The sequence below is a fragment of the Narcine bancroftii genome, chromosome 2 (genome assembly GCF_036971445.1).
Source record: "Narcine bancroftii isolate sNarBan1 chromosome 2, sNarBan1.hap1, whole genome shotgun sequence".
NCBI classification, from domain to species: domain Eukaryota; kingdom Metazoa; phylum Chordata; class Chondrichthyes; order Torpediniformes; family Narcinidae; genus Narcine; species Narcine bancroftii.
The window spans coordinates 63,758,185-63,780,254 of NC_091470.1; the positions used below are offsets into that span (position 1 = coordinate 63,758,185).

Sequence of the window (22,070 nt, forward strand, 5' to 3'; positions counted from 1 at the left end):
ACTCTCCAACCCATCCTCATTAACCCTTTGTACCCCATGTCCCTGTTTTCAGGGACTACCTACAAGCACAAATACTCCATGTTCCATTTTTCAGGGACTACCTACAAATGCAAATACTCCATGTCCCAGTGTTCAGGGACTACCTACAAGCGCAAATACTCCATGATCTGGTGTTGAGGGACTATCTGCAAGTTGCAAATACTCCATGCCCCAGTGTTCAGGGACTACCTACAAGTGCAAATACTCCATGATCTGGTGTTGAGGGACTATCTGCAAGTTGCAAATACTCCATGTCCCAGGGTTCAGGGACTACCTGCAAGCGCAAATACTCCATGATCTGGCATTGAGGGACTATCTGCAAGTTGCAAATACTCCATGTCCCAGGGTTCAGGGACTACCTGCAAGCGCAAATACTCCATGATCTGGTGTTGAGGGACTACCTGCAAGCGCAAATACTCAGTGTCCCAGTGTTGAGTGATTACCTACAAGTGGAAATTCTCGGTGTCCCAGGACTATCTACAAGCACAAATACTCCATGTCATTATTTTTGGGATTTGTTTTGTACCCAACTACGAGCTGGTGTATATTGGTATTGGTAGTACGGAGTATATATTATTAAAGAGTCCCAAGAGTTAATTAATTAATCAATTAGTACCAATACGCTCATCTTTGGAGGAATCTAAAGCATTCAGGAAAGACCCATGCAATCATGTGAGATTATGTAAACTCCATCCAGACAGCACTCAAGGTTGGTGAAGGAGTAGTTCTACTGTCAGTGCCAGAATGCCACTCTGACCTGATGCGTGTTTTCAACATTGCTCCAATATCTGTCATGCCACTCTATTGCCAAACTGGACATGGTCCTCATTGGGATTCCCTCACATCTGGCTGGGGAAAACACTTCTCCATCCTGCTTACCAGGAGGTATTAAACACTCCAATCGTATCAACTAGATCATTATTAGCCCGTGGATTTTTTATTAGTGTAATTGATCTTCAATTATCATATTTAATTATTAACGGTTATATGTTTAATAATTTCTAATTATTTTAAAGGGTTTTATTTTTATTGTTTTGCAATTGTTTAACTGTTTGTAAATGACTCCTAATGTCATAGAACATTTAAAAGTGTTTAAAATCCTCAAAATTGTGCCAGAAGACCAGAATGCTAGGTGACAATCCCATTATAGCACCAGTGGCCCGGGTTTGAATCCAATGCTGTCTGTATGGAGTTTGTATATTGTCCCTGTGTGTGCATGGGTTTCCTCCGGGTTCTCCAGTTTCCTCTCACCCTACAAAAATGTGGGTTTAGTAATTAATTGGGCACATGGTGTGGGCTCATGGGTTGGAAGGGCCTGTTAATGTGTTGTATGTCTAAATTAAAAATATAAATAGACAAAACTCTACCTTTCTTCAGTTTACACTTGTCAGGGACATTCAGAGGCAGGGCCTTTGCATTATTGACAGATTCATCCAGAGAGTGTGAACAGTCTATCCTCCTCTTCCAAGCCAGGTGAGTGCAGATGGAAGGAATGTCAGGTGGAAATCATGAGTGGCAGGTTAAGTCTGGAAAGAAGCATCACATTGTTATCATATATCTCTTGTCTTCATTTCAATCAGCATTTATATGTCTGGCTCTTTGAGTCAGTATTTCTTGATTTATTTCTCTCTATACATTTACCTTTCCTGTTCTCCCTCCTCTCATTAATTTATGCCCCTTCTCTATGTGCGGTTCATGTTAGAAACTCATCCTGTCACCATTTGTTTGTTCTTTTTCTCAATTAGTTTGGCATCCATACATAGTTAATATATATTCACTTCTTCCTACAAAAAAAACTAAACTCATTCACAAAGGTTAAGAGGGCCATTGTAGAAAGCCCAGCATATGTGACCAAGCTGTAGAATTTACTCTTCTATTCAGCTCTTAAACATGCATAGCACCTAAAGAGGAAAGTTTAGCCCATTGCCTACTAACTGTTAAATATCTCAGTCTAAAAGTATAATATTAATTAAAATGACCTATCTGAAATTAAACCTTTAAACCATTTTAATATTTTATTTTCAAAAGGCCAATTCATTGGGTATATTTAAAGCAAAAGTTGATAAGTTAATTATTAGTAAGAACTTCAAATGTTTATGTTTATTTAGGTAACCTGCCTAAATGATTATCAGTCAACAGTGATGAAGTGTTTTGAAAGGCTGGTATTGAAGCATATCAGCTCCTGTCTGATTGGTGATATGGATTTATTCCAATTTGCCTATTGCTGCAATAGGTCTACGGTGGATGCCATCTCACTGGCTCTACACAAAGCCCTGGAACACCTGGACAGTAAAGATACATATATCAGGATGCTCTTTATTGGCAACAGTTCAGAATTTAACACCATAATTCCCTCAAAACTGATCAGTAAACTCCAAGACCTGGGAGTTAACACCCCACTGTGTAATTGGATCCTTGATTTCCTCACCTCCAAACCACAATCAGTGGGGATTGGTAAGAACATCTCTTCTACAATCTCCATCAGTATTGGAGCACCGCAGGACCATGTTTGTAGCCCCCTGTTCTACTCACTTTACACCTATGACTGTGTACCTAGTTACAACAATAACACCATGTACAAATTGCCAACAAAACCACAGTAGTGGGCTGTATAAAGGAAGGGGATGAGTTAGCATACAGGACGGAGACTGAAAACTTGGCCAAATGGTACATTAACAATCACCCTGCACACAATATCTCCTTTTCCACTGGAACCTGATTCAAGGAATTGACGGCCAATTTATTGGTTAAGGGTCAAGTGGAAAAGCGAATCAATTGGCACACTGGCGTCAAATAATGCAAAATCATGGTGGCGATTGATGGCCTCGACCCCGACTCACATCTCCAGCATCAGCTGATGCCAGTGGGCTGATTAAACCTGTGAAAAAGGACAAGTAAACATCCCAGTTCTATTGTTGAAGGAAGATTCTCCTATCCCCAGAGATGACTTGTGGACAGTGTGAAAGCAGGTAGTGTCCTGGTTAAAAGTGACCCAGTGGTATGAATCTAAATCAAAATGGGAAAAAGATTTGTCCGTATCTATTTCTCAGGAGGATTGGATGATTTATGTGAAGATAGTATGACCAAAATTGTAGATATAAGGTATAGATAGGTTCATTATAATTTTATTCATCAGCAATATTTAACCTCTAAGAAGTTCAGGAAATATAAGTATATTTCTTCTGATTTATGTTTTAGGTGCCTTAAACAAGTTGGTTCTTTTTGACACACTACTTGGTCATGTGAAACCATGAAGCCTTTTTGAAATAGAATTAAGGAACTTTTAAAAGGTTTATTTAAATTTAAAATTTCACTTGACCCTATAGTATTTTTATTGGGTTATATTAAGAAATTGAATTTGGAATTAAAATTAGTTAAGTCTCAAATTCCTTTCTTGAGATTGGCTTTAGCTGCGGCTTGAAAATATTTGGCAATTACTTGGAAAAATGAAACTGATTTGAGTATTCAACGATGGCATTTGGAAATGAGGTTTTGTATTCCGTTGGAAAAGATAACATAATTTACATAACAATTAATCTTTTTTTTGTTAAATTTTGGAGCCCATATATGAGATATATGAGATTGAACTTGTAATAGATTTTTTTTCCTACAATTGATGGGGTTGCATTAAGCCATGGCAATAATTGAAGATTGTTATGTAAGTTGATCTCCTCTTTTACTCTATCTTTTTCTTTCTCTCGTTTGGGTAGTTTAGAGGGGGTTTATATGGGGAAAACTATTATGTATTTACTTATATTTTTATTGTATGAATTATTATGATTTATAAATAAAATTTTCAAAAAAATGTGACCCAGTGGGAACAGCAAAAAATGGCTTCTTTAACCAGGACATTTCATGGTCAATTACTGGTATGCCAGTGGAAAAAAGGGCTAATGTCACCAAAACCAAGGAGCTGATTGTTGAGTTTAAGAAGGGAAAAGCAGGGTTAAACGATGCAGTGATCATTGGGAGATCAGAGGTGAAAAGGGTGAGCAAATTTAAGTTCTTGGAAGTTACTATCTCAGAGAATCTTTCCTGGAAACAACATTATGAAGAAACTTTATCAGTACCTCTATTTTCCTATGGAGTTTGCAGAGGATTGGTATGACTTCAGAACATCTGGAAAGTTTTGACATGTATGGTGAAAAGTGTGCTGACCAGCTGCATCACGGTCTGGTATGGGAACACCAATACCCTTGAGCATAAAGCTCTGCAAAATGTAGTGGACACAGCCCAGGACATCACAAGCAAACCCCTTCCTACCATCGAGAATATCTATGGGAACACTGCCATCAGAGAGCAGCAGAAAGCATCAACGACCCATACCACCCAGCATCTGCTCTGCTCTCACTGCTGCCATCAGGAAAAAGGTATCAATGCCACAAGACCCACACCACCAGGTTCAGGAACAGCTGCGACCCCTCCACCATCAGACTCCTCAAGGATAAACTCAATCAGGGACTCATTTAAGGACATCTACACTTTATTGATTTTTTTCTCTTCTCTGTATTGCACAGTCAGATTTTTTTACATTTGCTTACATGTGTAAATTGTATACAGTTTTGTTTGCACTACCAGCAAGTGGTAATTCTGCCTTGCCCACAGGAAAAAGAATCACAGGGTTGTATGTGATGTCATGTATGTACTCTAACAATAAATCTGAAATCCGAGAGTGGGGGCGAAAGTAAAATTACATTAGCCATAATTTAAATGGTGCAGCAAATGTTACAGGCTGCAGGGCCCAATTCCACTCCTCAGATTTATGGTCTTGTACCTTTAAATCAGACAACCAACTATTACTGGTAATTCTTTTTGTTATTAAAGGTCATCTTTCCTGCAAATGATATCAATCATAGATTGTTATTTACTGATGTAATTAAATTGGTCCAAATCTATATCTGTAATGATAATGAATTGGTGTGTGATTCATTATTGTTTCCAGAATATCTTCTCACATGACCAGGTGTGGTCAATTTACTTGAGTTTTAATCATGATATCTGTCCACCTCAGTCTGGAATGCATAGTATAAAAACTCTTAACAAGTATCACTAGGTTCAAATTGGTCAAGCAAGCTACATTACCACTAAGGAACAGAAGGCTTGGAAGTTTGTTAGATCCTCAGATGGAACATTAAAAATATTGCTGTGTGGTTCCACTCTACTGTTTCACCATTAATGTCACAATTTTTAGTTCATTTTCTTACAAAGGTAATTGCATTCCTTATTTTTTTTACCAGATAAATTTTCCTCACTGCATCCGAGTAAGCACAGAAGAGTCCAGCCTTTAAAGAGACCGTCAGTCCAAAGACAGACTACACTGTGATCTGGCTCATGGTGGAGACATAAAAGCTGAGGTAGTGGTGACTCATATGCAACCAGGGGCAGCAGGGCATCTTCAGAAATGATGCAGTGAAAATGACAGGAGGTCTCCACCATATGAGAGATCGTACAAAATGTTGAGCAAAGTCAAAAGGAACATCATGAACTTGGAAGATTCATTTGCCACCAAGCAACAATGCTCCCAATAAACACACACACTCACGCACTCCCACATACAGATGCATATGCTCACACTCACATGCATGCACATGCACGCATATTCACATGCATACACAAAGACACATGTGCAGGAGCACACAATCAGAAAAAAAATCTATCCCCATGTACATTTAGTCTACAATACCCAAATACACACCTCCAGTACACATGCCTCCTCCAAGCACATGCAGAATTCAATGTAATTCTGTAAATGTCTTTAAAATATAGAATGTCCATATTAGGGGACAAGCACTGGTAACAGGAAATAATGAGTATCTATGTGCTGTAATTATTTTTTTTCTCTCCCTCACTTAAATAACTGTTCTGTCTGAAAGAATATACATGCTGGGACTGCTTCTGTTTATCTCTCTTAATGGTCACCAGAGAGTGTGTGACCCTCAACCACAAACTCTGAGAGGAGGAGATGGAGAAGTCAGAACAACTGACAAGAAGAAAACACGGAGGAGTAAAGGGCCTTGTGTAAGCTCATTAAGCACAAGCTCAGGTACTGACATCTGGAGGGTAGAAATCAGACTGGAGGAGAATGTTTAACAAGGAGAGGCACCTGGTATTAGTGGTCTGCAGTCAGGCAAGAGGTGAAGGGAATTTTTTGTGCTGGCTGCACACATTATTGCTGTCTCAGCTTTAACACCTCTAATCAAAGCATGACTTTCACAGCTATTTTTCCAGAAAGCTTCAAATAATTTTCTAGATGGAACTGCAAAATTAGCAGTGAGATCTGATTCTTTATTCAGACCAGTACGTCTGATTTTTTTTTTGTTGCCCATGTATTGAGGCTATTTGATTGCCAAATCTCCTGAGATATGCAATATCTCTGCAGGATGAGCAACATGGATGGATTTCTGTTCCATACTCTGGAGATGCACATCAAAATTTTAATCACTGGCAGGGGAGAAAAGGTTCATATCCGCAAAAAGTAATCATTCTGTCACCATCCTTCTGGATTTAACCCTTATGCATCAAGTTTGCTAAGAATCCTCTGAAGATATGGACTGGAAATTTAACTTTGTTAATCACTCATTAATAGGCATACAGAAAGCAATTTTGAATTTAACTCCAATTACACAGATTTGAGTAATTGGCGCATCTAGATTGGATGAAAGTCTCATACTTTCTGGTTTGATGATGCAATCAAATATCTGTACCACTGAAATCAATGGCAGGAAATCTCACTTCAGAGGACTTGATGGATGTAGCTAATGCATCTTCCTATTCTCAAATACTGATTTCTTCCTCTCATTAACAGTAAGAAAGAAGGTCCTTTCAGTTCCGACTGTGATTTTTCACATGAAATGAGTAAACATTGGACCTGCCTTTCTCACCATTAGTCCATTTGTCAAACTATTTGGTTATATCACCAATTCTAGGATCTAAATGGAAGGGTTTACAAGGGTCTTTAAAGATGGGGGAGTACCTCTTAATTAATAATGTAGTTTATCAAGAAATGCTCAGCACAGAACTCTTTGCAGTTCCTCTAATAACCATTTGGATATTTGGGATATTCATGCAAATTCAGAAATCTCAATAAACAGGATAAACCCTGTCATTGATTTTAAAAGATCAAAGATTTATTATCAGAGCACATATAAATATCACATACAACCCAAGATTGTTTTTCCTGTGGGCCGGGCAGAATTTCTACTTACTGGTAGTGCAGTACTGGGCTGTGTCTACTCAAAAGTATTGGTGTCTCCATTCCAAGCCGGTTTTCAAAGTCATACCAAACATAGAAACATAGAAAATAGGTAAAGGAGTAGGCCATTTGGCCCTTCAAGCCTACACTGCCATTCATTTTGATCATGGCTGATCATCTACTCAATACCCAGTACCTGCCTTCTCCCCATATCCCCTTATCCACAAGGGCCAAATCTAACTCCTTCTTAAATATAGACAAGGAACTGGCTTCAACCATTTCCTGTGGCAAAGAATTCCACAGATTCACCACTCTCTGAGAGAAAATTATTTTCTCTCATCTCAGTCCTAAAAAACTTTCCCCTTATCCTTAAACTGTGACCCCTGGTTCTGGCTTTCCCCAACTTTGGGAACAACCTTTCTGCATCTAGCCTTAAGAATTTTAAATGTTTCTATAAGATCCCTCCCCCCTCAATCTTCTAAATTCCAGTGAGTATAAACCTAGTAGATCCAGTCTTTCTTCATATGTAAGTCCTGGTATCAATCTAGTGAACCTTCTTTGCACTCCCTCAATGGCAAGGATGTCTTTCCTCAGAAAAGGAGAACAAAACTGTACACGAAATTCCAGATGTGGTCTCACCAAGGTCCTGTACAGTTGCAGTAGAACGTCTCTGCTTCTGTAATCGAATCATCTAACTATGAATGAATGCCAACATACCATTCATTTTCCTCACTGCCTGCTGTACCTGCATGCCCACTTCAATAACTGGTGCACAGTGACACTCAGGTCTTGTTGCATCTCTCCTTTTCCTAATCAGACACCATTTAGGTAATAATCTTCTCTCCTGTTCTTGCCTCCAAAATGGATAACTTCATATTTATCCACATTATATTGCATCTGCCTTGCATTAGTCTCTCACCTAACTTGTTCAAGTTAACCTGCATCTTCTTAGCATCCTCTACACAGCTAACCCTGCCACCTAGCTTTATGTTGTCTGCAAATTTGGAGATGCTGCTTTCTATTCCCTCATTGATATATATTGTAAATAACTGTGGTCCCAGCACTGAGCCCTGTAGTACTCCACTAGTCACTGGCTCTCATTCTGGAAAGAACCCATTTATTCCTACTCTTTGCTTCCTGTCTGTCAACCAATTCTCTATCCACCTCAATTCCATACCTGTGTGCTTTAAATTTGTACACTAATCTCCTGTGCGGGACCTTATCAAAAGCCTTCTGAAAGTCCAGATATACCACATCCACTGGGTTCTCCCTTATCCACTCTACTAGTTACATCCTCAAAAAATTCTATAGGATTTGTCAGACATTCCCTTCTTAAAACCATGCTGACTCTGTCCAATGATATCACTAGTTTCCAAATGTGCTACAATTGCATCTTTACTAACTGACTAGCATTTTCCCACTACCCATGTCAGGCTAACTGATCTATAGTTTCCTGTTTTCTCTCTCCCTCCATTCTGAAAAAGTGGGGTTAAGTTTGCCACCCTATAATCCTCAGGAATTATCCAGAATCTAAAGAGTTTTGATAAATTATCACCATGTCTTAGGCTACTTCCTTAAGCACTCTGGGATGCAGACTATGTGGCCCTGGGGATTTATCTCCCTTTAATCCCTTCAATTTACCTAACACAACCTCTCGACTTGCATTTATTTCCTTCAGTCCTTCCCTCACATTAGATCCTCAGTTCCCTACTATTTCCTGAAGATTATTTAAACTTTCCTTAGTGAAGACAGACAAGTTATTCAATTGGTTTGCCATGTCCTTGTTCCCCATGATCAATTCACCTGTTTCTGACTGTAACGAACCCACATTTGTCTTAACTAATCTATTTCTCTTTATATATTTATAAAAGCTTTGTCATTTTTTTTTATATGTTCCCTGCCAGCTTTGTCACATAATCCCTTTTCCCTTTACTAATTAATCTCTTTGTCCTCCTGTGTTGCACTCTGAATTTCTCCCAGTCTTCAGGAATACCATTTTTTTTTTGGTGAGTTTATATGATGCTTCTTTGAATTTGATACTCTCCCTGATTTCCATTCTTAGCCACGGATGCACCACATTCCTTGATTTATTCTTTTTCCAAACAGGGATGCACAGTTGTTGTACTTCATCCAAGCTATCTTTAAATGATTGCCATTGCATTTCCACCATTAGTCCTTTAAATTTCATTTGCCAATCTATCTTAGCCAATTTATGTCTCATACCATCAAAGATATCCTTCTTTAAGTTCAGAACATTTGTACTTGAATTAACTCTGTCATTCTCCATCTTAATGAAGAATTCCACCATATTGTGGTCACTCTTGCCCAAGGGGCTTCTCACAACAAGATTGCTAATTAACCCTTCGCCATTACTCAATACCCAGTCTAGAATGGTCAGTTCCCTCGGTGGTTCCTCAACATGCTGATTTATGATGAGAGTAGTATGTTATGTTCAGGAATGGTCCTCCGACATAGTGATGCCCAGGAATTAAATTTGCTCACCCTCTCCACCTCTGACCCCCATAATGATCACTGGATCATACACCCTGGTTTTCCCTTCCTAAAGTCCATAATCAGCTCTTTGGTTTTTGGTGACATTGAGTGTAAAGTTGTTGTAGTACACCATTCAGCCATGTTTTCAATCTCTCTCCTGTCTACTGACTCATCATCCCTTTTTATACATTCCATTACTGTGGGATCATCTGCAAATTTGTCAATGGTGTTAAACTGTCATACTGAGTCATACAGTCAGAGGTATAAATCGAGTAGAGCAGGGTAGCTAAGAACGTAGCCCTGTGGTGCTCCAGTACTGATAGAGATTGTGGAGGAGATGTTCCTGTTAATCTGTGTTGATTGAGGTCTGGCATTTCCCATGGAATCTAATGATGGAACACCTTTTTGCTCACATTTTCCAGCAGTTGCACTGGGGAAATTGCCTGGGATAGCTGCGGCAGGCGAGATAGATTCTTATTGGAGTTTTCTAGTATTTTCAAATGTTTAATATTTGTGGAAGCAGCAAGCAGGAGCTGGATTAAAGAGACTCCAGTAAACTAAAAGAAATATACTGAAGGTAAAGGTAGAATAATATATATCTTTTCTCTTTGTGTTATTGATTGACTAAGCTAATTCAAAAGATCCATATTGGTGTAGTATTAGTAGAGATTAAAATATTGCAAAATAAATGGTGGAAAGCTAAAACCTGCAATTAAAAGAGAAAATGCTGGAAACACTCACATGTTCAGGCAGCATCTATGAAGGCTGTACTTCCCGTTTCACTTTACTTTTACAGTTGTACAAATGTTGCCTGACCTTTGTGGTCTTTCAGCATTTCTTAACTATTGGAAGTAATCTTTTAATTCTTACTCATTGTGCACTCATAGTGCATTGTGCCTCATCATGTCAGATCCAAGGTCACCCCAACCACTGAAGCATCTCCCACATAGCAACACCCATCTTCCCGTCTGCTCACTGTTTGAAAAGCATTGTTGTCTGGGACCTTGAGTGATCTGATCACTGAGACCTGGAAGAAACTGTTCCCTTTTCTAGTGTAATGAACTTTATCTTCAGTCTTGCATCTACAGCACCCAATAGCCTGAATATGCTTGAGACTGCCTGATCTCGGAAGCTAAGCAGTCTGAAGACTGGTCAGTACTTGGAGGGGAGACTGCCTAGGAACACCAGGTGCTTTAGGTTTCTCTGAGGGACACTGGACAGAGAGGGAACTCTCTGTCTGCCTTACGGGGAGGCAAAAAGTTAAAGATTTTCATATGTTACATTCTAAATGTAGTATTATGTTCCAATAATGGAATTGTTGCCTTAACTTCCTCAGGATACCCCAGATGGTTTAGTTAACCGTTGTAGTTCAGATGGAATATTATTTTGGATTTATGATGGCTGACCAATGCATCAGAAATTTGAAGTCCTCACAAAAAATTCTTAGAAAAGCTATAGAATGGAAAAAATCCAGATGTTTTGCATCAAAAAAATTGTTAGTGTTCTCCCAGAATAGTGAAATGTTTATATAATTAATTATGTTTGAAATTTCAACATGTCTTAATCAGACACACCATTGCAGCAGTAGGTTAGATAAAACTAAAACAAGTACAAAGATACTTCAAACATTGTCCAGTGTGTGTATTCTGCTGCCTAAGACAAAATGAGCTAGAGCGAGGGAAGAAATGAGGGAAGTTAACTCCAGGATCTTTTTCCATTGTATTTTTCGCTGTTCAGGTTAGACGAGTGTGCATAATTTTTAATCTGGATTCATTTCTGTTTATCTTTACCATTTTTGTGTAATATTAAATAACTTTAACTCCTTAATTACTTGTTTGGAACATTTCTTGTAGCAGCTTCTGCTCTGTCACTATAAACCAGAGCTGATTCAGAAACTGCTTTACATTATTGAAAGGGTTTTCACCATATTCCTGGCAAAGTTACAGTGGGGTGCTGTGATATCGATTGTGGAGGTTCAAGTGACCTCTCTGCTGGAACCTGGTCAGAATGTGGATTGGGGAGTGTCATGTGACTCTCCAGCAAGCCAATCAAGGGTTAGATCTGCCTATCTCTGATGCTAATTTGTGATTAGCCATTGTAGCTGATGTGTGATTGGTCCTCAGGGTGTCAATCAATTGTTAGATCTATTCACAGGTGAGGCTGATGCATGATTGGTCTGAGCGCATCACTTGAAAGGCCACATATGGAGCCTGCTCATCCCCTTTTGTGGCTGCCTCGAGACCATCCCTGAATTCCAGGCTGCTGACCATGGCAGGCACTGGAAGGCCAACTGTGATGGTCCCATCCCAGATGCCAAACTGAAGTCAATGCTGAAAACCAGATTCATTTGATATATTTGTTTAATTATAATTAATTTACTGTTTATCAATGTGCTGTGCCTATGAGTGGATGGGTATTGTGTGCTTAATTCTGTCTTGGATAAACTTGTACCTCTCATTTTGTTCATTTTAGATTGGTCACAGTGTTTGAGCTACCAAAAAGAAAATAGACACACACACCAAGAGCAGTTCAGTTTATACAAATCTTTATTACAAATTCAAAAGCTGATTTCACACTACAATATGCAAGCCCTTCCCAACTATACTTATCAACGCTTGGACTGGTCCCAACTGCCAAAGCGAGGCAATGACTGCACACTTGTAGTAGGTTGTCAGGGCCCCAGTAGCAGCTTCTCCACCTCCCCCGACTGGGACGTTGGCTGGACTCTAGAAGTTCTTCTTCTTGCTGAGAGATGTTGCCACGTCTCAGAGAGTCTCAAACTTCAGCAGTGGGACCATGGCTTATATTACTCAAAAACTGCTTACCCAAGCACCTATTCCCAGCACAGCAAGAAAAATAAGCGAGCAAGCTAGCATGCTAGGTTTCTATCGAATAACATAATTTTCAGCTTATCACTTTGAATACAATGGTTTATTTTGCATCAAGGCTAGGCCTCTGACAGTCTGTGACCAAAACAAGCAGGAAGATTAAATGTTCTTGGTACACAGATGTCCTTTCTTCAGATAACAGCATCTCTGGCCCCTCGGTGGAATTTTGCTTATGTCTGCTGATTCTAAAAACAAGCAGGTTCTCAGCCTTGCAGAAGCAAAAACTGCAAAGTAAAAAAAAACAGTTAGAATCTTCCATTACAAACTCTTATGCTGTAATTGTACCGAGGATTTATGCTGTGCATGCATTTTCTGGAATTCAAGCTTTGTGATAGTACAGATCTATCACCAATGTACATAGTGTATATAGTTACTGTATCTAGACTGTGCTTACAGCGATTGGCTGAGAGCTAAACCACACCTATTGTCTGGGCCTTAAAGGGTTGTGTCCCTAGCCAGGTCGGATCATTCCGGACTGGTCGGCCACCTGTGAAGAGCTCCTGTCTTTTGCTAATAAAAGCCTTGGTTTGGATCAACAAGTCTTTGGTTCTTTCAATGAGCTCTACAAGCTTCCACCTCATTTGACCCAGAGAGAACTCTCACGAATTCTCTCACACACGTGACTGTACAAGTTGATTGATGGCTCAAGTCCCGAGAACCGGTAACACCCATTCCTGGCGACAGTAGGGTTGTTTTGTTTTGAGTGTCCAAGCATCCTGCATTCCCAATGGGGAGTTGAGAATGTTTAGCAGTGATTCCTCATCACTTGATGTGCAGTTATTTGTATATTGTTGCTGTATATTTAAGTCTTGAGTGTGTGCCCTTTTAGTGAATTTGCCTGTGTGTAAATAAAGACCACAGGTTTTTTCATTACACATATCCACCCTTGATCATCTTTGAACATATTGAAACTATTTTTGAACACTACAAGTGCGAACATGTTCAATCAGTAGAAATACACCCAAGTGGTCAATTCATCCTGGAGACATGGCCAGCTTGGAAGAGATGCCTGTTTCAATAGGTATTTAATAAATAAGCACAAAATATCCAGTAACTTCAAATTTTATTGAATGCAGATTTCATTTTAAATTCCAAATGCAGCGATATTGGACATATTGCATACAAATAAACACAATGAAGTGAGAATAACAAATTGTTTTGTTTCACTCAACATCAGGACACATCACTGCATGGTATCAGTGCTGCTTTGCTCAAGATCGCAAAAACTGCAGCGAATCGTGAACTCCAATCAGATCACCATACAAATCTCCCTGCATTCCATCGACTCCATCTACACCACTTGATGCCTCAGAAAATCAGTCAACACACTAAAGGGCTTATCCCACCCTGGCTACACTCCCCGGGGAAGAAGATTCAAGAATGTGAAATCACACACCACCAAATTCAATGACAGCTTCTTTCCTGGTGCTATCAGGCAGCTGAATGAACCTCACACTAGTGAAATGATATTGCATTATTCCGTTTGAGCTATTTTCTCACTCTGTACCATGTTTTATTCTGCTCTACTTGTGTATGGATAGACTTGCTGGATAGTACAATAAACAAACCTCAGTCCACGTGGCAACTAATGTAAACTTGAACTTGAAACTTGAGATATGTAACTCTGTTCATTTTCTTAAATGTTGTATCGCAATATTTAAGTTTTTCAGCTTCAATCACTCCATAAGTTACTTTAAAACAAAATCAATAATAATTTTGAATTATTATTGAATTATTATCTAATTATTTAATTATTTAATTATTATTTAATTAATTTTGAATGTACCACTCAATATTTCTATTTGTTCCCTCAGAATTCTGAGGCATGCTGATGTAAGAGGGAAAATGAAGATTTTGAAGTTTGTGTAATGCAAGACTTGTAGCATTCTTCCCAAAGTTCTTGTATCCGTGCAGGATAGATGAGAAATCCTGATGATCCTATTCTTGCTCGCTGAAAGAGAAATGGTGTGCGATTGCATCTTGCTGATTATCAGTGGATGCAACTTTGTGTACATTAGGAAGATGTAATGCATGTCTTCAGAAGGAGCACCTCGCAGAGGAAAGACCACTTTGTCAAAGTAAGGTGAGAATAACTAACTCCTTGAAACAGGAATCAGGAAACTAATTAGTGTATCTCTGTTGGATGAGGAATCAGGATAACTACATATTTTTGATTTTCAAATCACGTCCTATTTGTGCTACATTTAATTACAGCTTGCTCATCTCTAAGGTTGATTCTGCTTCTCTCAGTATAGACCTTCCTCAATATTCTAAAAAAAAATATGTTGTACCAGGTGTTTTTCTCTCTCCAGGGTTTGCTCTTGTTCTTTCCAGCTTGTACTGACCTCCTGCCTCCATATCTAATCCATACAGTTGGAGTTGATGCCCTGCTGGGATGTCTTGAGATTACACATCCTCAGAAGAATTTTTATTTGTGTTGCCTCCTTCAGGAACCTCTCATCTTTGTGAAGCCCTATTGAACTATTGAGTACATTCAGTGAGTATTTGGCTGAAAATGACTTTGTTACTTTCAAAAGTTATCCAATACTTCCAACACACTAATACTTTTCTCAGAGATGTGTTACTTTTACTTTTCAAGTGTATCTCAGAATTCCATTTTGAATAATGCAATTTGTGTCGCCCTTCTCGATTATGCTGGCTTTTGATCTTTTGCTAAATATTGTATCTCAAACCCACAAACTTGTTAGCTCATTGGAAAAGCTTCTCCTTCTCAGTTCCATTCAAGGTTCTCATCATTTTGAATATCTATGTCAATTATTCTTTGAGCCTATTAGGGTTTTAAGATGCAAGTGAATTTATCATCAGAAATGCACGTATCTAACATAACCAGTTGTAAAGAGTTTTTTTTAAAAAAAGCTCTCGTTGCATCAAAAGCTGAAGTGATCTGGTTTATAAAATGATTATAGACTATGGAGTGTTTCACTATTTGAAAAGAGGGATTCTGTTTTGTCTGACTGAGTTCTATTTGCCATATATCCATCAGTTCAAAAAGAGAATTTCAGGCAAAAACATTGACAAGAGATTGAAGACCTTGTTAAGGCTCTATCCTGCCACTGTCATATGATTTTCTGGGCAGGCTTCACAAATGATCTTGGTGGTCCGTATACAAAACCTTCCATTGTGCAAAGATTGTGCTAATGGAAGAGGACATCAAGCATAAAATATCAGGTTAGAAATAAGAGCCAATGAATGGCAGAATTCCTTCAATTAGATGAAAAGGGTGATGTATTTCCCACTAGAAATAAAGCTGCCATTGTAGGTTATCAGATGAGAAGGGTGAGCTGGAACATTGCACACCAGGATTGTTGATTGGGTTCCTGAGCAAAACACAAAGATTTTTTGCCTTTTATCACATGGACCAGTGCTGACCATTTGGTCTGATATCAGAAACTGGCTAAGGATATAGAAGATCACCTGAAATTTATCCCCAACCTTTTTGTTTGTCTCACTCGCCTAAGCATATCTAGGGGATGGAAGCCAGGACATGTTCCCTGTGCACCACTTGAATGGGGCTCCACTGTTTTTGCCACGCCTGCCCAATATCAAACTCCCGAGCCCAACACTGATCCTCACCTTTTGCCTCGTGCTCATCATTGTCCACCAACCTGCCCCCACTGCAGCACTGCCTGAGTAAGCCCAACATCTGACTCTCCAGCCCGATGCAACACCCAATCACCTTTCTGATCCTAGCCCTGACCAGCCGTCGCCCCTTCCCCTTCCCATCTAACTCATGATGCCCAAACGCCTTGGCATCGCTGATCCACCTAGCAGTAATACTCATCATAAAATTGTAACTCACAGACAATGCACTTTTCTATCAACTGCCTCTATGCAAGCACCGGAATCAAATGTCTAACTGCGTGAGTTACATGAGAGCCCCGGGTTCTCTGAGATCATCACCTACAGACGGAAGGTCAAACAGATGTGGATCTAAACACAACCTGCTCAGCGAGTTGAGCAGTATCAGAGACAGTAAAAGAACAGTCATCGTTTCAGGCCATAACCCGTCACCAAGCCTCCATGACCAGCAGATTGTGTTTGGATCCAGATTCCTTCAGTCTCTCACATGTTCCCAGCTGTGCAGCTAACAAGAAGTCTTTTACATCTTCCTCAGTCCATTTACACTGTGTGTTTTAAATTGAGGGAGAGCTAACGTCAGTCAGAGATGTTAATGTTCAATCACAAATCATTGTCACAGATCTAAGTCAAACTCCCAATCAAAATTTCTTACCAAAAAATCGCATTACAGTTTTATGTTTGCATGAAGCTAAGGCATGTGGTCCATGGCTGAAATTGCTAAAACTTGGCATAGACACCAGGCCACGGAACAAATTATGTCACATCCATCATCCAGATGCAAGCGATGGTTTATTAAGATAATAAAGAATTTACATGTTAGTTGAGGGTGTTCTCATTAATTATTAATGAAAATATTTAATAAAACTTATAGTCTGTACAAAACAAACTTTATTAGGAGAGATAGAGTGTTTACTTTCATACCATATAATATTTCCAGGAAGATAGATGGCCATTTACATTTAATTTACAGTTCAATATGTACAGTCAACATAAAGCATATAAATATATACACAGTGCATTAATAACTGCTGGAGAGTTGTGGTATCAGTCTTTGCGGGGATCACGAAGCTTTGACAGTTATCTCAGCCCTAGTGATTTGCAATTCTTTCATCAACTCGTGAAGTGACTTATCTTATGCTTAGGGCACTGGAGGCTTAGAATGGGTTGTCAACAGAGGGGATTATTGGAAATATAAAAAATATCGTTATCATATCTGTTCAATGTGGAGTGCAGTGAATGGAGGAAGATGTGAAATGTAAGGAGGTGTGGAATATCCTGCTGGCGATAGCACTAAGGAGTATGCAACCATAGACCATAAGTGCACTTTCCATGCAAAATTATTTAGGTTTGAATTCTCCACAATTTACTGATTTTTATGGAACTTTGTGTTTAGTTTATATATAAGTAACATTTGAATAATCAAAGCATGTGCACATGCAGATTCCTAAAGTCCTCCCATCCCAAAAATTCTAGATGATTTAAAACAGAGTTAGGGTGAAGATTCTGTCTAATTTATGTTGAGTTGAGACATGCGCCATGAGGCTTGGCATCAAAGCAGAACGTTAGTTTGAATTATTGAAATTCCCACTAGAATGGAAGGGAAAAATTGGCAAAATTGGAGTTCTCACTCTTTATGTCACTTAAACAGTGGCAGTGGAGCTTGCAGTTTTGTTCAAAATTTAAAAAAACTGGCATGGAGTAATTTGAAGGCCTGCATATTTGAAATATGTTTGGACAATCTGTCTTTAGAATTACTATATTGCCTAGGAACTTTTTGCTTGTTTTTTTTCCCAAATTACCAAAATTTCCAATAGCACCAAGATCTGAGAAATATGAGAAGTATGCTCAAGGGTGGGACCAAGTTTTGCGCTAAGACACTCACTGTTGATGGGCTTGTGCAGACGGTCCCATTGTAAGTTCAATCAAGAACCACATGCCACCGTGAACAGTGAATCACGGGGAATGGTATATTGTAGAGTAATGTTTTGGAAACAAAATAACTTCCTCACTCATATTATTTAAGTACAAGAAGATGGAAGGGGTAATTGTAAACAAGAAACAAAGGTAACAGTTTTGTGAATTGTTGCTATCAAAGTCTTATTAAGTGATTTTTCTTCTATTCCTTTGCTGTTCCCAGAAGTATTTTTTAATGTTAATGTATTGCATACTTAGTACTTCAGTCCCAGTAACCTTGGATCATTATGGCTGGTAACTTTTACTGCATCCAGGAGATTATGTGTACCCAACAGATATTGAAGACTGACCTTTATGGAGCATAATTCATTAAAGATCGACTGTCGTGTTCTTTCTTTACCTCCAAAGGGCGTAAAACCACATAGTAAGTAAAATATCTCGATATGCAACTGTTACATTTTTAACAGCACTCTCCCAAGAAGAGTGTGCAACTGGCTTTTTATTATACACACATACGGCAAAAGTGAAAATTCAAAAATCTGCGAACTCTCTTCAAGGAAGTTTTCTGTGACTTTGAAATTCCTTAAATTTTATATTATGTTTGTTATGATCCAACCATCTGTGGTCATTTTAGGTGAAGTTGCAGTGTTAAGTACGCTTCATGCCTTTGGGCCATGTGGGAAAGTTTACCAGTCCATTAACTGTTGAAGGAGACGAGGTTTGGGGTGGTTGAGGGCAGTGGGTTGGCAGAATCCTTATAACCACATGGCAGTGATGTTCAACAATAAACACAAATTTATAGTGGTTTGCAGAATATAAATCAGGTTTTGATTTGCCCACTTTTTCCGTGAAATTTTGCTTTGCATCTGATATGGTTGGTTTTGCCTTCATGTTCCCTTGTAAATCTTTAAAGTTGGAAAAGATGGCGTTTGGAGTTCTCACTCTTTATGTCACTTAAACAGTGGCAGTGAAGCTTGCAATTTTGTTCAAAAGCCAAAAAAAAACACTAGCGTGGAGTAATTTGAGGGCCTGCATATTTAAAATATGTTTGGACAATCTGTTTCTAGCATGTCACACCTCGTAGCCTATATCTATACATAAGCGGTAGGACAGAAGTCCAAGGATTCTACTTGCAAGCCAGTACAACAGACCATTCTTTCATCCATGGCACTCTGGCTTTTGAAATAAAGTGAATTTGATATCTATGTAAAAACACCATAATTCTAACTTTCACAGGCAAGACATTTTTCATCAAAAGATCCCAAGAAATGCCGGGCGCGGCGGCTACTCGGAGGCTGAGGCTGTCGGATCGCTTGAGATCAGGAGTTCTGGGCTGCTGCGGCCTGTGTTGAGCGGGTGTCCTCACTAAGTTGGGCATCGATATGGTGTCTCCGGAGGAATCGGGCGTCACCAGGTTGTGTGAAGAGTGATGAATCGGCCCAGGTCAGAAACAGAGCAGGTCAAAGCCCCCGTGCCCATCAGTAGTTGGATCGCGCCCGTGAATAGACCTCGCAGCGCAGCCTGATCAATACAGTGAGACCAGGTCTCTTAAAAAAAAGATTAAAAAAAAGATAAAAGATCCCGAGAAATCTAAATTATTCTCTTTTGTGGAAGAGAAATTCGACTTCTTTATGAATTTTCCCATGCAAAGCATGACTGCTATTCAAACTGAGATACAAAGTGATTTAAAATCTAATAATAACACTTGAGAGCTTGCATGCATCTGAACGTGGAAAAAACATACCTAATTTATACTCTGCAAACCTCATTGATAAATTGCCAGTGCTTGCAATGGTAATGATGCAACACAATGGGTGTGGTCTTTCCAGGCAACTCTTAGAATTACTTGAGGTGAAATATGCAGCGGGGTGTGTTGCCAATTGAAGAATAGATGCTGCAATGATCTCAGCAAAGAGTTAGAAGAACTTGGGCAGGCATATTTCTTCTAAATTTAAATTAAATTTAATGTAGACATACAGCACAGTAACAGGGCCTTCTGGCCCAGGCGCCCATGCCCCCAACTACCCCAATCAACCTACAACCCCCATACATTTTGAAAGGTGGGAGTGAAGGGTTGAAATAAGTTTTAATAGGGGGACACAATTTTCCCTAGATGCACCACTGCTCACTCTGGTAGCCTGATGGATGTTGCAAGCCACATTTCTGAAATCATGTAATCAAATAACATAAAATGTTTATCTGTTTAATACAATTTCAACCAAACCCACAGAAGTCTTCTGTTGATACCTTGATGAAGGGCTCAGGACTGAAATGTTGGTTATGTCTCTTTAGCTAAATAAAGTACACTTTTTGACCCGTTGAGTTTCCCCAGCATTGTATTTTTACTGAAGTCTTCTGCTAGTTCATTTTAAAATCTAACAGGTTTCTCTGCTGTAAAGTGAACAATGCCAGCTTCTACTTTCCATTCTCATGCAATATTATTTGCTGAGGGTCTTGGGAATGAGATTTAAATCCTAGTACAGGATAAATTAGGTCAATGGAGAATTCACAAAGTAATTAGCAGACACTCTCTTGTGGTAGGCTATTGATACTACTTGCTTTTTCTCCATTAGAACCTCCAAGAAAATATCGCATACAAACTGCGAGCTCTGTAACTCAGCTTTGCTTTTCAACTCAAAAAATAAAGCTGGTCCCTGAATCAGATTTTATTGTCACGAAGATGTCATGAAATTCATTATTTCACACAGCATCACATTGCAAACCTTTCTATAAACACCTCACAAAATAAACAAACGTAGCAGTGCAAGAAAAAGTCAAAGATTTTTGTTATTTGTTTTTTGTTTGTTGTGAGTATAGTGATGGAGGGTGATGTGATCTTGTGGCACCTACACCTCTGTCCTGATGATAGCAGTGAGAACAGAGCATGTGCTGGGTGATATGGATCCTTGATCATTGCTGCTGTTCTCTGCTCATGTAGCCTACACCCTGTAGATCAGTGGTTCTCAACCCACTCAGATGCCACTTCAAGTGTTCCCTCTGCCATAGGTGCTCTGCGATTAGTAAGGGATTGCTTAAGATGGTATGTGGGTAGGAAGAAAAAGTTTGAAAACCACAGTTTTAATCGTCTCTAATTGACTCGTTATGTGCACGGTTTCATAACTCCAAAGGAAATGGGCCAATGACAATTTTTCTCAAGCAAAATATTTCCATAACATTTGGGTCTAGAGCAGTGGTTCTCAACCTTCCCTTCCCTTACTAATTATAGAGCACTGCTGGCATAGGGATTACTTAAAGTGGTATGTGAGTGGAAAGAAAAAAAAGTTGAGAATCACTGTTGATGTTCTCAATGGAGGGAGGGTTTTGCCTGTGATGTCTTGCTCTGTCTCCACTACCTTTTACAGGGGCATTGGTGTCCCCATATCATCCCCATACCAGAATGCAGCTGGTCAGCACCCTTCCCTCCACACATCTGTAGAAATTTGCCAGTGTTATACCAAACCTCTGCAAACTCCTGAGGAAGTAGAGGCTCTGTGACTTGCTTTGTTCAAGATGCCATTAGTGTGTTGGGTCCAGGAAAGACCCTTCAAGATTTTTAATTTCTCTCTATATATAACTAAAAATGTTTCAGCGGAGCACTGGGCAGATGATCATTCAGCTCAGTGGAAGAAATTACACAACTGAAATAATTCTAGACTCCAACTTTTCTTTAATAAGATGCTATGTTGATGCAAATATCTTAATGAGTGAATGAGAGGAAAAAATACCTGAGATATTGTGACAGAAGTGCTGGTGAATGAACCTATAAAATTAATCTTTGCCTGAATCCAAATACTGAACACTGGGCAGGTTTCCTGGCCGCTGAGATAACATAGGGCTGAGAAGTGAGTGATTCAATTCTGATCGTCCATGTTGGAACAAATCGAGCTGCCAAGCTGCATGATTTCTCGAAGATTAACTCATCTAATGGACAAGGGTATTTTCAC

General features: G+C 39.2%; 1 long non-coding RNA gene across 1 annotated transcript in view; it reads right to left on the reverse strand.

Annotated features, from left to right (window-relative positions):
• Positions 1 to 12,252: 12,252 nt before the first annotated feature.
• Positions 12,253 to 22,070, reverse strand: part of LOC138753634 (uncharacterized) — a 50,774-nt gene continuing 40,956 nt past the window's right edge. The window contains exon 3 of the long non-coding RNA XR_011351316.1: positions 12,253 to 12,836. This is a non-coding gene — a long non-coding RNA (uncharacterized lncRNA). The remainder of the gene's footprint in view (positions 12,837 to 22,070) is intronic.